Source organism: Coffea arabica, chromosome 6c (genome assembly GCF_036785885.1).
Source record: "Coffea arabica cultivar ET-39 chromosome 6c, Coffea Arabica ET-39 HiFi, whole genome shotgun sequence".
Lineage (NCBI taxonomy): Eukaryota > Viridiplantae > Streptophyta > Magnoliopsida > Gentianales > Rubiaceae > Coffea > Coffea arabica.
Window position 1 is genome coordinate 37,848,903 of NC_092320.1, and position 15,781 is coordinate 37,864,683.

The following is a 15,781-nucleotide window of genomic DNA, read 5'->3' on the forward strand; positions in this document are numbered from 1 at the left end:
ACTGTCTTTTAAGTATGTCAATTTTGTTATTCTCGGTACTTTGAAATGTTTATCTAACTTTCTCCAAATATAAGTGTTTTCTCCTATCAAAGAGTCAGGTACGAATATGTCATGAAATGCAAAACAACCAAAAGAAGAAGCAAAAACAGGACAATCATGTCGGACGGCCGAAAGGAATCTGTCGGACGTCCGAAAGGATAAAGAACATCAAGAAGGAAGCTCTGTCGGACGCCCGTAAGGAAGCATCGGACGTCCGGAAGGATCGGACGCTTGCCATCGGACGCACATCAACCGCATCGAACGTCCGAAAAATTCCAAGATGACTTGCAAACTCTCTGCCTACGATCGGACGCTGTGCTGTCGGAGGAAACAAACGTATCGGACGTCCGAACTTCAACTTGGCTGTCATCGGACGATTGGTTCGGACGATGATTTGATCGTCGGACGTCCGACAGCCCCAACGGCTAGTTGACTCTTCAGCTGCCTTCTATCCGTTGGAAGCATTGATGAAGCTCATTTCTGGTTCCCTTTAAAATCAAACTGGTCTGAACGAAGTAGGAACTTTTGCACACTTTGTTTACAAGATCTGAAGAGATATTTTAGCTAGAAAATAGTCTCCAAAGTGAGATTTGTTCTGTAAGTGGTGTGAATTTCTGGTTAGCTTTTCTCTTGTGGTTGAAAGTTTCTTTAGTGTAGCTTTGTTGAGGGTTATCTGAGTGTTTGTAAAACTTCTTAGCTTGACTAAGTGAGGCTTAGGGCAAGGAGGAAGTGCTCCCTCCATTGTACATCTAGTTGATCATCTTTCATCAAAGAGAAGTTGCTCAACCTTGTGATTGGTCTTCAGGTTTGAGGAAAGCTTGGTAGACAATTGGTTTGATTTCCTCTTTTACTTTTTGTTTAATAAAATTCTCATTGTTTATCTATACTTGTTTTTCTGATCAATATTGCTATTGTCTTCTAATCTACTTGGTTGATCATTACTAGAAAAAGGTAAATTTTTATTAAAGAAAAAGTGCATAAATTTGGTTAAGATTTTAATCAACCCAATTCACCCCCCCTCTTGGTTGTCTTTGGGACTTACAATTTATTTATCAAAAAATGGGGCGCGACACCAAGACTTGAAAAGTCTATATTGGTGGAAAAATATGAAGAAGGAAATTGCCCAATTTGTTCAGACATGCTTGGTTTGTCAACAGGTTAAAGCCGAACATCAGAAACCATCAGGGCTTTTGCAACCTCTAGAAATACCTGAGTGGAAATGGGAAAATATTACCATGGATTTTGTATCAGACTTACCAAGGACACAGAGAGGCCATGATGCCATTTGGGTGATAGTGGATAGATTGACTAAATCGGCTCATTTTCTACCGATTAACATGAAATACCCGTTAGAAAGGCTGGCCAGGTTGTACTTGGATGAGATCATCAGACTACATGGCATACCTGTGAGTATCGTATCGGATCGAGATCCAAGATTTGTTTCGAGGTTTTGGCAAAAGATGCAAGAAGTGTTGGGGACTAAGTTGAATTTTAGCACCATTTACCATCCCCAGACGGATGGACAATCTGAAAGAACAATTCAGACTCTTGAGGACATGTTGAGGACTTGTGTACTGGATTTTGGAGAGAATTGGAGTAAGTTTTTGACTTTAGTGGAATTTGCCTACAATAATAGTTTTCACTCTTCTATTCAAATGGCTCCATACGAAGCACTTTATGGTCGGAAGTGTAGATCTCCAATTTGTTGGGATGAAGTAGGTGAACGGAAAATTTTAGACCCGACAACCGTATCTTGGATTGAGGAGGCGAATGAAAAGGTAAGATTGGTACGGCAAAGGATTCAAACAGCTCAGAGTAGACAAAAAAGTTATGCCGACAATCGGAGAAAGGATTTGGAGTTCACTGTTGGAGATATGGTATTTCTCAAGATTACGCCTTTAAAAGCAAGTTTGATGTCCGGAAAAGGGAAGAAACTACAACCAAGGTTTGTAGGGCCTTATAAGATTATTCAACGAGTTAGGAATGTAGCCTATAAGCTGGAATTACCACCGAGCTTATCTCGTATTCATAACGTGTTTCATGTGTCCATGCTTAAGAAATACCATCCAGACCCCTCTCATGTTTTACAGCCGGAGAATATCGAGATCGATGAAACCCTGACCTATGAGGAGAGACTGGTAAAACTTCTGGATCGAAAAGTAAAGGAATTGAGGAACAAGCAGATAACACTAGTGAAAGTTTTATGGAAGAACCATGGAGTAGAGGAGGCAACATGGGAAGTTGAAGAGACAATCAGAGAGAAGTACCCAGACTTGTTCATCAACCAAGGTAAATTTCGAGGACGAAATTTTCTTAAGGGGGAGAGGATGTGAGGACTCGTAAAAACTATTATTTATGCCTAATTTATGGCTTAATAAATTATTTAATTGCATTTTATTTCCAAGGAATATTTTCTAGTCTTATTAGACCTAAATACATGGTAATATAACTTCGTTATATTTTTAAACTGATTCGTTTCAAAAATTAATTTCCTGGAGTGCGTTTAGTAAAAATAGTGAATAGTGCTTGGAGATTTTATCCGCGTAGGAGCACAATAAGCTTGGAATATTGGAGACTTGTACTATGGTTCTAAAATAGGTAATCTTATGAATAAATACTCAAGTGATAGTTAGTAATGCAATCGTTATAAGAATTTCTCGGAAGTTTCGCGTTATAACGTTAAATTTGACGGCACGCGTTTTCACACGCGCGACTTTATTTGAGGGACTTTAGACCCTTATTTCAGGACAATTAAGAGTGAATAATACTTACATGAATATAAATGCATTGGAGGTTCAGTGCACTAGTGAACCAAACGCGCGAGAAAATCGAGCCCAAATCGTGCCAAACACACCCTAATAAGAGTTGACTTTGGAGTGATTGTGCACCACTCATTTAATCTTCTCTTGGAAGCTAAAAGAAATCTGATCACTCTCCATCTTCTCTCACCAAGACAGCCGGCCAACATCTCCCTCTCACTCACTCTCTTGCTTCACAAATTTCTTCACTAAATCAACCCAAAACCTCAACCAATCTTCACCAAACTTGGAGATCATCTAGCAAACTACTTGGAGGTTGGATTTAGCTAACAAAAGGGCTGCATTTTCACAGTTTCTTGGAGCCTTGAGGACCGAAAATTTCTGGGTTAAGACACTAAGGAGGTATAACTTCATCCTACACCTTAAGCTTGGGTTATGATGGTAGAAATGCATCTTTAAGCTATTGCATGTGTATGGATGGCTTGATATGGTTGTAAAATGTGAAAGTGGGCTCTTTGTATTCCCACACTTTGTAACAGCCCCACCTTCCCCTAAGGCGAACCAAAGGGGTTAGCGGACTGCCTGCCCAGCTCTCGCCAGGACTAACGGTTCAGTTTACGTCGATCTATTACGTTCCGGAACTTACCATTGCGCGCAAACAAGTTAAAATCACAAAATAAAAAAAATGAAAATCGAAGCCGAAATTTATCCAAACCACGGCCAAGCATATATATACATTGGAAATCAACATTTACAAGCCAAACGGCAAACCAAGATATTCGTCTAGTTCATACATGTACCAAAAGCCATTTACACACCATACATTGGTGGAAACAAAACACTTAGGGTTTTTACCCTCAAGGAGCTATTCAAAAATACATGTACAAGAGCTCAACTTGTCATCCAACTATCACAATCTTTTCCAAAAGTTTCATTTTCCTGTAAGGAAAACAAATGACACGGAATGAGCTAAAGCCCAGTGAGCAACTATCACAATAGCAGTTAAGATCACATAAGCATAACCATTCAATTCAAGTATGCAATTCCGAAGTAAAGCAAATCAGTGAAAGGATACAGTCGGCTCTTAAGAGCCCATTTCCACGCTTGCAATCTTGATCCAACCTTATTGACCCTCCGTCAATTTTAAAAGTACCAAACAACCGTAGACCTCGCTTAACTTCCATCCTTCCACCCATCATACCCCAACCGGGCCCGCACTCCAATTCAATAGCTTTTGGTAATACTCGAGTATACCGGAACCAAGAGTTTCATTACTACAAGGTTCCCCAGTACAGTCCCCGTGGCATGACAATTTTCACGACCAAGCCCTCGCCGGCTCGATCCAATTGACTACCGAACGGGGTTGAGCTCAGTAATACAGTAAAGCCGTTGGATACTCGTCCAAACGACACCAAATCAGTTTCCATGAATGGAATTCAATGTACCATATAACCAGTGCAGTACTACAGTAATACGGTAAATAGCCATGAATGAAATCACAAGGGGTGAGGGCGGTCAAGTACACCCTCACCTCAATCACTTCCAATAACCAATTAAGCCTTCAAGGCATCAAATACACATAGAGCAAAGCCATATTATAACAAGTAAGTGAGTAGTATACTCACTAAGCAATTAAGTGCTATGTCATGCACTTCCGTCAGGGGAATGTCGTGAACCACCAATAGGGGAATGTCACGCCCTAGAACACATAAGCAAGTATAATGAGACTCAATAACGAGTCATAAAGCAATGCCAATCACAACCCCAATAGGGTTTCATAAGCATATACAAGCATTATAGCAAACCAGAAATTCAAACAATGGCTTTAGCCTTGGCCCTGAAAATAAAACTGTTTTGTCCTTACTTTGCGGTAATGGCGTCAATTTCACTACGATTATCGGATGGGGGTGTAAGACCCACCGTTTCGAAGCTATGAAACAGGACTACAACAATGTAGAAGGTCACTCAATCCAGTTCCTAGTTTAACTAGGTCAAAAATGCCAAATACTAAACCAGAATGACCAAAACAGGTTTGCAAATCACACAAAACTGTAATTACTATAACTCAGTCTATATAGGTCCAAATGCCGAAATTCCAAAGGCATATGGTAGCTAAGACATCCAGCTACATTTCGTCAGAAGACACCAACTTCAAAATCCAAACCAATTCCAGCCAAAATAGCCAAATACCAACGCAGTTTTCGCATTCTGTCCAAAGCAGAACAGCTACAGTAATTCCTACATAACTCACTCTACACTAAGCCAAATGGCCTGAAATTTAACTCATTAATACCTACAACTTTCATGTTTTGAGCAAAGTCCAATTCGGCCTCTAACCCTATGATCCAAAACCGGACAGAATTAGGGATTTATGAACCCTAACTTTCCATTTTTCCATCCAAATCCAAAATTGATTGCATTTATCAACAATTCACACCTACTAGAGTCATTTTAAACCATTACCATTCATCATACAAGGCCACAACATCCCATTCATATTAAACCAGAAAATTCATCATAAAATGGAAAACTTCACCAAATCACTCCAAATAAAGAAATAAATCACATATTCTATCACTCATGTCACCATTAAGCACAAAATAAGCATCATTAGAGGTAGTAGGGTGTTCAAGCATCACTTACCAAGAAATCAAGAGAGAGAGGGATGTTGGCCACCTTAGACCTTCAAACAAACTTCACTAAGACACTTACTAGCACTAGAAGGAAAGATTTTATGGAGTGGAACCTAGTGTAGGCTTTTGTTCTTGGAAGATTGAGTGAAATGGAAGCTTGAAAGTTGAAGAAATTTCCTTCCTTCTTGAGCTAGGAGGGCCGGCCAACATGGAGAAGAAAATGGTGATTTTTGGGCAATTTTGAGATATTTAATCCTTTGGTCAAAAAAGTCAAGAAAGTGAATAGTAATTCTTAAAGTCCAACCAATGAGAATGTGACACTTGTCACCTCATTAAATGCATTCCTATCCTTTCTTTCTTCTCTCACATCAATCATTTCACACACTCTACTTATCTATTAACACCCGATAAATTTTACACAGTATCCGGAATTTAACCTAATTGGCCGAATTTTTCCGAACTTTTCGCACTAGTGGGTCCCACGTCCAATATACATTTTTAATTTTCTAAAACTCACCAATGCTAGAAAAAATCAACTAAAAACTATAATTACGCATAAAATCTACCAGAAAAATATTTCTAAACCAGAAAATGCAAAATTTATGCAATTAAGGGAACTAAAACCCTAGGAAAATATTAGGGTTTTTACGGGTTCTCACACACTTGGGTTGTTGTTGCTGATTAGATGATTAATGTTGGATTTAATGGTAGTTTAGTGGTTATAATGATGGATTTATGGAGTATTATTGTTGGAAACTCAAAGTTGAGGTCATGACAAGAAATTTCCGAAACTACCCCTGTTTTGTTCGGCCACTATAAGGCTAATTTTTGGTGATTTATTGGCATGAACCTGATGTTTATATGTTATACTATATGTGTAAAAATTTTCGTTGGAAAACATTAACGTTTGGATGGGCAAATGAATTTATTCGTGAACTAGGCAAGCTGGAAAATCATTTTCGGGTAACCCTGTCCAGCGGTAGTATTTTGGCCATAACTCTGTCCTCGGGTGTTGAAATCAAGTGCCGTTGGTGGCGTTTGAAACTAGAAATTCCTGGCTTTAATTTGAGATAAAATGCACGTTCTGATTCTTTGTGAGTGATCCGAACCAAACGTTTTAAGATAGCTGTCCTGTCTCTCGGATTTGCTGGAATGGTTTGTAGAGGCAGCAACTTGAGGCTCAATTTTGAGCTGGTTGCTTGCCGAATTTCAGAACATTTCCTTCTGTGAACTTTTAGTCCTATGAATTTATTTTCTAACGCCATAAACCATGCCTCATTCTGAGTTAAATTGATTGAGTTGTGACTAAAACAAGAGGACTACCCTGTTTTGGAAAAACGTAAAATTTGGACTGATTTGGGGCAAAACTTGGGAATGATTTTATTAATTGAAGTTCTTGATGCTCATCACTTACCAAAGGTATCATGGATGTATTTTAGACCTTTATTTCACAAATAAACCATGGTTGGATAGTTTTCATGGTTAAACGATTTGAATTTGGAAATGGAAGTCAAAAGGCAGATTGCCTTAGAATTTTTCCTGAACTTTGGTTGACTAATTAACTATCTTTCCGAAGGTATTTTTCCCTGAAATTTGAAAGAGCGGTACCTTTCATATGGGAGTAAAATACTGCCAATTTTGGTACCAATCCAAGTTCGTTTCGATACCCAATTAAATTTCTAGTGTTGGAGGTTCAAATCTGGAAATTCTTCTCCAGTCTTAAATTTCCCCAACTTCGGGCTACCGTATCTCGGTACTCGAAACTCCGATTTTTGATCTGCTTGTTTTGTTATAAACCTCACTTGTAACACTAATTGAGCATCAAATTTCAGAGGCCGGTTTGTAACGTGTGAATCGTGCCGAATTTCCAAATTTGGCCGAAATCCAACTTAATTCTGCCTTGTACGCCGAACCTGTACCTTCAAGCTCATTTTTGAGTACTTTCCACTTAGATTCGTGGAAAGGTATCTTCTAAGAACTTTTAACACTTTCAAAAAGGTTTCCAACGGTATAAAGTTTTCTAGTTTTGGGCTTATATCGAGAGAGATACGAATTTTCAAAGATTTAGGATAAAACTGAAATTTCTCAATTTTCAAGGCAAAGGAGTTTTTCCAAAACTCTTAATTCTCTTAGTATTATTCAAACGTTTTGCCCTCGATTTTCATGATAAAAACTCAAATAATATTGTACATAATGAAAGGCAAGTTGAACCTCGATTTACGAGTAATTGAGGTTCCTTTTGTGAAATAATCTTTAGATTGTACTAGTGTACAATCTTTCTTGATAAGTGGGTTATTTGAGTGACTATCCACTATTAATTGCCAGGCGCACAAGGAGACCTTCAAGAGGATCTCACAGTGGACACTTGAACTCCCAGAAAACAATTCTTATTGAATTGCTCGGTGAGTGTCAAGTGTGTGAATTTTGATACTTGCTTATTTGTGGTAATTGTTGGAAGTTTTAAGAATAAGGGCGGGTGCGTACTTTATCGCACTCGTTCTAATTTCTAATGAATGAATGAAATGTGTTGAATGAATGAATGAAATGCAATGTTATGTCATGAATACATGTGTCGTTGGAGTGAACCTCCTCGACTTTCAAATGAATGGGGGACGCCCAAACTCATAGGCCGACCTTGGACTCGAGCCGGCAATGGGCTTGGTCAGGAACTTGGGCGAGCCATGAGATATATATAAGCTCGACCTAATGAGAGGTCTTGCTTGGCATACTCGTGGAGTATCGCCTTATAAATGACTTGTGGGCCCTTGAGGTGTACGGTGGACGGAGGGAAATAAGTGGTGATCTACGGAAATGGAAATACCGACCCGGTTGACAGGAGGGTCAACGCGGGAAGGTATACGAATGACATCGGCAGAGCGAGTGGAACTTAGCTCCTGAGAGCTACTATATCCTTGAATTGTTTCTGATTACTTTTCCTATTCGAATGATTGATTATTGAAAAGACATGGTTTTATTTATTAAATTTGGGATTGTTATTTGACAAAGTGCTTGCATGTGTGTTCTTGGCCTCACGAGCGTTTAGCTCACCCTATAGTTTTGTGTTCCTTAACAGGACCGAATCTTGGAGAAGTATGGAGAAACCATCCGTTGTACCTTTGTTAAGACTCCTGCTATATATTTTGACTAGGCCGTGGTTTGAGTTGTACTTTTGGAAATTGTAAACTTGAAAAGTTTGGGCCCTGATGTGTATTTTGAATTTAAGTCATTTTATGATTACCCGATGTACTGGTTACACGTTAAGTGACTTGTTAAGCTTGAATGCTTCTGCATTATTGTATTCATGTTGCTCTCTTCGAAGTGTTTAATTCGGTTTTAAATTGAATGGAATTGCTTGAGTCCTGGCGAGAGCTGGGCAGGGGTCCGCGGATACCCTTTGGTCCGCCTTAGGGAGATGTGGGGCGTCACAGTGGGACCCGCTAGTACAGAAAGTTCGGTAAAATTCGGCCAATTAGGTTAAGTTTGGGATACTGGGATTTAATTACTAGGTGTTAGGAGATAATTAGGGGTTACCTAACTGGATTAATATTGGAGAGACAAAAGGATATGGATAAACCTAAAAGGTGCTAGGTGGCGCGATTTGATTGGAGGGTGGACTTTGACCAATTTCTTTTACCTTTACTAAACTTGAATTTTGACCAATTTGAGCTTCATTTGTCTTCCTCTTGGCCGAGCAACATAAGGAGAAAAGAAAGAAAATCCCTCAACTTTTGCCTTCTATTTTCTTGCTCAATCTCTTGATCCAACCGTTAAAACTTCGATTTACTCCATAAAACTCCTTCACTTAGTGATTGTGAGGTGATTGGTGGAGTTGTTTGGAAGGCTAAGGTGGTTAGTTGCTCCTTCTCTTGTATTACAAGGTGAGAAGCTAAGGGACTTCTCTTTTCTTTCCAATAATGCTTAATTAGTGACCTTTGTGAGTTGAAGTGATGATATTAGGTGTTGTTTTATGATTTTTGGTTGAAATTGGTGAAGTTTTATATTTATTTGTGATTTTTCTGTTTTCATATGATTATTATTGTGTGGCCATGTATGATGATTGGAAATGATATTGAAGGAAGCTAGAAGGTGGAAAGTGTGGTTAATTGCAAAAAATTTCTGTTTTGGAAGGAAATTGTGGAAATTAGGTTTTCATTTCCCCTCATTCTGCCTGGCACTGTTCATCATATTTAGAGGCTGAATTAGCCTTTGGTTAAAACATGAAAGTTGTAGGAAATGATATTTTAGAGATGCCTGCAAAATTTCAGGCCAATCGGAGTAGCGTAGCTTGTGAAAAGACTGAAATACCCCTGCTACCCTGTTTCTACCCGAACTTGATAATTGCTTCTGTAATTGGTTAATCTGGTTGGGAATACTTCTGATTTGGTTGTTGATGTCTTCTTAATAAATGTATCCTGGTGTCTTAGCTTTCAGATGGCTTTGGAATCACATGATTTGGACTTACGTAGCCTGAATTACGGTTCGTTAACCAGAATGTGGTTTGTTAACCTGTTTTTGCGGTTCTGGTTTAGTATATTGAATTTTTGACCTAGTTACACTATGAACTGGACTGAGTAACCTTCTTCAACATTGTAGCCCTATCTGTTAGCTTCGAAACAGTGTATCTTACACCTCCATCCGATAATCGTAGTGCCAATGGTGCCAAAACCGTAAAATGATGTCAAAAACTACTTTTAGGGTTTAAAGTTTAATTCTATTTCCGGATTTCCCTGGTTTACTCTAGTGCTTATACATTCTTATGGAGCCCTATTTTGGTAGTATACGGAACTGGTTTATGACTTGTAATCGAGTCTTATTGTGCTTGTTTGAATATTTTAGGGTGTGACGGTGATTAAAGACGCTCTTTGGGCGAAAATTTATGAAATTTCACTTGCTTGCCTGGTGAGTGTACTACTCACTTGTTTGTTTACAATGTGGCTTTGCTATATTTGAACTTGATGCCTTGAGGGCCTATATGCCATTGAAACTGATTAAAGTGAGGGTGTACTTGATCGCCTTCACTCCTTTTGGTACTATATACGTCTGTCTACTGTTTTACTGTGGCATTTAAATGATACCTGATATACTGGATTTGGTGTCGTTTGGACGAGTATCCAATGGCTATTACTGTTATTACTGAGCTCAACCCCATTGGTAGTCGATTGAATCGAACCGGCGAGGGCTTGGTCGTGAAATTGACGAGCCATGGGGACTGTTATATGGAATCTTGTAGTAGTGAGACTCTTGATTCCAGTATACTCGAGTATTACCAAATTTCTACTGTTTGGAGTTTGGGCTCGATAGGGGTATGTTGGGTGGAAGGAATGGAAGTAAAGTGGAGCCTACGGTTGGTTACTCTTAAACATTGAGGGAGGGTCAATGAGGTTCGATCAAGAATGCAAGCGAGGAAAGGGGCTCTTGAGAGCTGCCCGTATCTTTTTATCAACTCTATTAATGTGTGCTCTTTGTGACGGCCCCACCTCCCCCTAAGGCGAACCAGAGGGTTTGGCGGGTCGCCTGCCCATCTCTCGCCAGGACTATGGATCAGATTAGAGCTATCTATTGCGATCCGGAACTTACAAACGAGCGTAAACAGGTCAAAATGGTAAAATAACCCAAAATAAAAAAAAATGAAATCCGGAGTCGGTCATGAATAGTAACCGACCCGTCAAAACCCAACCGAAAGAGCACGCAAACATTCACATCTGAACTTTAGCGATTACAATCCAAAAGGACATACAAAAGTTTTCAAAAGTTAATACATATACACGGTTTGCCAAATCAAAAGAGAAAACGCCCCAAAAGTACACTTAGGGTTTTAATACATGAGCTATACAAAAGATATGTTCAACTAGCTCAATTTGGCAGCCATTTGTCAAATCCAGACCAAAAGGGCAAAATTTTCCTGTAAGGAAAACAAAAGAAACAGAAAGGGGTGAGCTTGCGCTCAATGAGGTACCAAACAGATAGCATTAAAATCATGGCATTTCACATTTAACAAATCAGACACACATGTCAGATGTAAAGCAAAGGAACCAATGATTCAAATCAGAAGGATACGGGTGGCTCTCAGGAGCCAAATTTCCAGCGCAGTACTTGATCCAAACCGGTTGACTCTCCGTCAACGTATATAGAACCAACGCGTCCGTAGACCCCTCTTATCACCGAATTCCGTCCACCAAACACCCCTTTACCGGGCCCGCTCACCTCAAACGAACAAAATGGTAATACTCGAGTATACCCGGAATGAAGGGTCTCAATACCCAAAATCCCCGAACAGACTACCGTGGTTCGTTATCTAATCGTCCAGGCCCTTGCCGGCCCGACTCGAATAACTTAGCCACAGGATTGAGCTCATAGGTCATAGAAATCCGAACAGATACAGACACAGATAACAGATTCAAATTTTGCATAGTAAATTGGCATATGAACAGACTAGAGAACGAGTGTGATAAAGTACACCCCCGTCTCGAACAAATAAACAGATTGCAGAGCAGAAATCAAGTTAAACAGCAATGGAGGGGAGTGGTACACTCACCGGCTCAACTTCAAATGTTTTTACTTCAGATTGGCCTTAATCGCCAAGAAACCCTAAAATAGCCAAAATAAACCAATTGAAAGTTTCACATTCATAATCGAGTAAACAAAATGCACATGAGGCTCGACTACCAGTCGTATGCCTCGCCAAATAATTACTAATGCAAGGGTGGAAAACATGATTTTCTTGAAAACGAAAAGGTAACATGAAGACCTAGGCACAAACAACCCAAAAGTCCTTTGCTCAAATCACAAGTAAATCCAATAAAATTTCGGCAGCATAACCCTTGTGTTTACCTAGTTTCCAGCCATCATGGCTTCATTATTTCCTCAATTCAGTCCCAACATCTCACACAAAATTCATCTCATTTCCCAAAAGCCGTTCACTAGTCTCAAAGTAGTACAAGTACAAAAGTTAGCTAGGAAATGATCGGAATAAAAACAAGCCCTAAAACTATTCAAATAAACACAATAAAATTTGTTTACAAGTCATAAACCAAGGCCAAGTATTACCAAAATAAGGTTCCATAAGAATATATAAGCATTAAAGGAAATCAGAAAAATCCGGAAATGGAAATAAGCTTTAACCCAAGAAAACAGTTTTTGACGTCATTTTGCGGTTTTGGCACCAAAGGCACTACGATTGTCGGATGAGGGTCCAAGACCCACCATTTCGAAGCTAAAAGACAGGTCTACAACATCACAGAAATTCACTCAGCCCAGTTTTGAGTGCAAACAGGTCAAAAATACAAAATACTACATCAAAACCGTAAAACAGATTCACCAAAATGCATTCTAGCGGAAATATCATAACTCAGGCCCTACAAGTCCAAATCCAGAAATTCCAAAACCAGATGAAATCTAATAAACAGGGCGAAATTTCTTCAGAAGGCCTCAACAACTAATTCGGAAGCAAGACAGACCAAAACAACCAATTACAGAAGCAAATCCCAATTTCGGGTAAAACCAGAACAGCAATAGTAATTTCGACTTTTCTCATTCTACACTACTCCGATTGACCTGAAATTTTGTAGAAACCTCTAAAATGTCATTCCCTACAACTTTCATGTTTTGAGCTAAGGCCAATTCGGCCCCTATCTAGGACCTAAAATTTCGGACAGAATGCTCCACTTAAGAACCCTAGGTTTTCAATTTTCTTCCAAAACAGAAATTGGTTGCAATTAATCACTTTTCCCACCTCCTTGAGTCATTAGAGACCATTTCTAATCATCCTAGATAGCCACACAATCATGCTTATATTAAAACAGAAAAATCCCCAAAAATAATAAAATTTCATCATTTCCACCACAAATCAAGAAATAATCCATAAACTTGCATCTTCTACTTTCACTAAGCATGATTTAAGCATCAATTAAAGGGGGGGGGGGTGGTTCTTCACAACTTACCTTTAAAACAAGAGAGAGAGAGCTATGGGTCACCTTAACCTTCCAAATAACTTCACACAACAACTCACCACCACTACTTGAAGGTGTTTTATGAAGAAAAATCAAGGTTGGATGGTTGGTTTTGGTGATTGAAGCAAGATTGAAGCCAAAACTTGAAGAGGTTTTCTTTCTTCCTTTGAGAGAGAGGGCCGGCACTTGAGAGGAGAAAATGGTGCAATTTTTGGTTAATTTTGTGATTTATTTGGTCAATGGTAAGACATGGAATAGTAGTCTTAAAGGTAACCCAATCAAATGGTGACACTTGTCACCTAATTTAATGCAAGTCTATCACTTTGTTTCCTCTCACATCAATCCAAATTTGCAACCTCAAAATATCTCATAACACCCGATAAAATAATTCCAGTATCCAAAACGTAATTCAGTTGGCCGAATTTTTCCGAACTTTTCACACTTGTGGGTCCCACGTCCGGTATACGCTCTTAATTTCTAAAAATCTATTTGATACTAGAAAAATCATCTGAAAATTATATTTACTCATAAAATTTATCTCGAAAATTTTCCGGATACAGAAAGTGCAGAAAACAAATCATTGAAAATAAGAAAACCTAGAAATATAATAAAACCTAGAAATTGGAAAAATTACGGGTTCTCACACTCTTGGTTTACTTTTGATGATTTGAAATGAAAAGCTTTATGCTTATATGAACTTGGTTGCTTGAGTGATAGTATCTCACTGGGCGTAAGCTCATTCTATTCCGTTTGTTTTCCTTACAGGAAATTGAATACTTTTGGAAAGGCGATGAATAGGGATTGCCGAGTTGAGCTTATGTACATATATATTTTGAATAGCTCCTTTTGGGCAAAACCCTAAACGCATTTTAATCCAACCCATTCGTTGAGTTGAGATTTGTAAACCATACATGTATAAACTTATGGGATAGCTTTTGTATGCTATTTTGGCTTGTAAATGTTGAATTTCCATGTGTATATGTTGGATTGATATCGGGTTGGATTTCGGATCGATTTGGATTTCAAACGGCGAAGGAAAAAAATTTGGTGGGAAAAAGGGTCGAATCCGGCCAAGAATCCGGCCAGAAATTGGCCGGAATAGCGGCCGGATTGCCCTGAGAATTTTTGGACATCCGGCCAGATTTCGGCCGGATTCTGACGTGTCACGCACTATTCATGTTCGGCTTCGATTTTTGTTTTTTTTATTTTGTGATTTTGACTTGTTTAAGCACGCTTATACTTTCCGGAACGTTTTAGATCGCTTTAAACTGTCCCGTTAGTACTGGCGAGAGCTGGGCAGGCAGTCCGCTAACCCCTTCGGTTCGCCGTAGGGGAAGGTGGAGCTGTCACACTTGAAATAAATAACTTGTACTTGAAATGCTTGAATATCTCAATTGCTTGAATATGTCACATGCTTGTATGACTTGAAACAGTAAACTATGGCTGCATACGTTGTTGGAGTGAATCTCCTTGACACCCGAATATGCTTGGGGGATGCCCAAATCTCATTGGTCATCCTTGGACTCGAGCCGGCATGGACTTGGTCGGGTTCCTTGGTAAACCATGGGAAAAAATTAAAAGCTTGATCTAGTGGGAGATCTCACTTGGCATACTCGAGTACTATCGCCTTAAACAAATGACAGGAGGCCCGACACAGGGGTATGTAAGGTGAAAGGGGACAGGTTAAGTGGAGTTCTACGGACTAAACCTACCCGATTGATGGAATGTCAATTCGTGGAGGTTCTTGATCGTGCCAGAAGGATATAGCTCCTGAGAGCTCCAATATCCTTGAATTGTTTCTGTTTACTTTTCAGTGAATCGTTAATTTCTTGACATATTATTGCTCGACTTGTAAATTTTTTATTGTTACTTGAACAATGTGCTTGCATGTGTGTTCTTGGTCTCACGAGCGTTTTGCTCACCCTGTAGATTTGTTTTCCTTAACAGGATGTGGGCTTTGAATGAGATTCGGAGGAAATTCCCTTTTGTGTACTCTTGTAATAGGGTTCCACTTCTTTTGACTAGACTTTTGGCTATTGTATATTTTGGGCTGTATTATGGAAACCCGATGTAAGGATTGGGTAATTGTTAAATATTGTTAAGCTTGAATGCTTCCGCACTAATTGTATTTATATTATCTGGTTGTTGACATCTAGCACCGCTATAAGTTTGAACAGAAATTGCTTGAGTCCTGACGAGAGCTGGCCAGGCGTTCCGCAGATACCCTTTGGTTCGCCTTAGGGAGAAGTTGGGGCGTCACAGTTGGTATCAGAGCGCTAGGTTAGAGGTCTATATGGGAGACATATTAGACACCCTACCTTTAAGATTGGAAATGGGATGACTAAGTCATACTTTAAGGGATACTTGGGCAAGTTAGTGATTAGGTTAGGCATATCCTAAG